Here is a 2208-nt window from a genome sequence, read left to right as displayed (position 1 = left end):
CTCAAAGCAGCATTATACAGGAAAGTAAAATCTGAAATTTCAGAGAAGTCGAAGCTTTAGTCTTTCAATGTTATTCGCATTACAGAAAATATGTACTTTGTTTAACTTGATATAATGTACTCTGACGAGAGATATGCTATACTCTGCATAAAACTTGCACATTTTTCGAGAAAATTAATATAATAAAATCGTAATAACTATTATACATATATATATGAAATACAATAAAATCTGAAACACAATATTGCACTGATTAAACCTTTTATTTTATTTTATTTTTTTTTTGTTTTTACAATTGCAATCCAAGCTCTAAAGTTAAAGAATTGATAAACCACCACCAAGTAAAGCTAATAAGATCAGATATCATTTAATTATAGAAGCAAACATTATATTGTAAAAATTTTCAATTAATAATTATAAACTTTTCACATATTTTAATATTTTTCTATTTTAATATTTGTAAGCTTATGTTGATTGTAAATTAAATGCAGCTTAAATTGAAAGGAAGCTGGATACATCTTGTATTTCTTGAGTTGATGGCACGTTCATTCTTCCCTATTTCCAAAAGATAAGTCTTGATCATCGGTGCATCTTTTATTGTAAATGTATAGAAATATATTTGGATATAATTTTACATATTATTTGTCGATGTTTCTGTTATTTCAGGACCTGATTCCTGAAATTCCTGTTATTTGATGATATATCTATAGCTGCTTTATCTTTATCACCTACAGCTACTTTACCTTTAGCATCTACAGCTACTTTACCTTTAGCACCTACACTGTCTCTGGGTAACAGAAGCAGCATTATACAGGAAAGTAAAATCTAAAATTTCAGAGAAATCGAAGCCTTAGTCTTTCAATGTTATTCGCATTACAGAAAATATGTAACAGTTAAATGCAAATAATGATTAAATAAAACTTACGATATATTTCATATTAGCCATTTTAAGCAATTATTTCTGATTTTTCACGATCACCTTTTATTTTAATGTTATTTTTTAAAATTCAAGCGTAGTTGTAGATTAATATGATGAACGCACTTTTTCTCGTTTAGAAATAATGTTTTGCGTAATAGATATGCTAACAAAACTGCTGACTCAGAAATAAAACGAGAAGGACAAAAACTGGATACCGTATGCTATTATTACCAAATGTAACAACTATATATACAGTATATACTGCTATTATCATACTAATTATTACGTTATTTTCTGCAAGTAAAATAAAGAATATTTTAATTGTCGAATATCTAAAAGAGGAAATTATTCTCATGAGTCATCAAAGCGATAGACAATTTTTTATTGCCTCATATATTTGCAAAAAGAAATAAATTTATAATTTATATAGCAAACGAAATATGTTATACATACATTTATTTCATGAATATATATATGATATACATATGATATATATATATATATATTTCTTTCATGTATATATATCTTGTTATAACTTTATTTATGTATGTGATTACGATTTACTACTTCATTCTTTTAACTATTCTAAACCATTGGAAATTAAAATAGTTAGACGAGATTTAGATTGCAAATACGTAAAAAAGTAAATAACAAAATTAATAGAATAAAATCTACAATTCTTAAAAATTTGTCATGTAAAGTGGCTATTAAATCTTTTGGCAAAATTAAATAAAATTATATTCATTATATATAACATCCAGTACAAGAGAACCTTTAGATGAACGCACTTTTTCTCGTTTAGAAATAATGTTTTGCGTAATAGATATGCTAACAAAACTGCTGACTCAGAAATAAAACGAGAAGGACAAAAACTGGATACCGTATGCTATTATTACCAAATGTAACAACTATATATACAGTATATACTGCTATTATCATACTAATTATTACGTTATTTTCTGCAAGTAAAATAAAGAATATTTTAATTGTCGAATATCTAAATTACAAAGAAAATTATTCTCATGCCTCATCAAAACGATAGGCAATTTTTTATTGCCTCATATATTTGCAAAAAGAAATAAATTTATAATTTATATAGCAAACGAAATATGTTATACATACATTTATTTCATGAATATATATATGATATACATATGATATATATATATATATATATTTCAATTGTCGAATATCTAAAAGAGGAAATTATTCTCATGAGTCATCAAAGCGATAGACAATTTTTTATTGCCTCATATATTTGCAAAAAGAAATAAATTTATAATTTATAT

The 2208-nt window shown here is 24.8% G+C and overlaps 1 long non-coding RNA gene across 2 annotated transcripts; it reads right to left on the bottom strand.

Annotated features, from left to right (window-relative positions):
* Positions 1-244: 244 nt before the first annotated feature.
* LOC115236593 lies at positions 245-1194 on the bottom strand. Of its 2 annotated transcripts, XR_003884217.1 has the most exons (3): positions 926-1194; positions 636-825; positions 245-555 (listed from the first exon to the last, which is right to left on the bottom strand). It is a non-coding gene; the product is annotated as an uncharacterized LOC115236593 (long non-coding RNA). The 2 variants fall into 2 exon arrangements; XR_003884216.1 differs by having other exon boundaries at positions 286-825.
* Between the last annotated feature and the right edge of the window lie 1014 nt (positions 1195-2208).

The sequence above is a fragment of the Formica exsecta genome, unplaced genomic scaffold (genome assembly GCF_003651465.1).
Source record: "Formica exsecta isolate Colony F162 unplaced genomic scaffold, ASM365146v1 scaffold111, whole genome shotgun sequence".
In the NCBI taxonomy this organism is placed as follows: domain Eukaryota; kingdom Metazoa; phylum Arthropoda; class Insecta; order Hymenoptera; family Formicidae; genus Formica; species Formica exsecta.
Note: the sequence above shows the minus strand (reverse complement) of the source record. Positions and strands in the feature narration are given on the sequence as shown.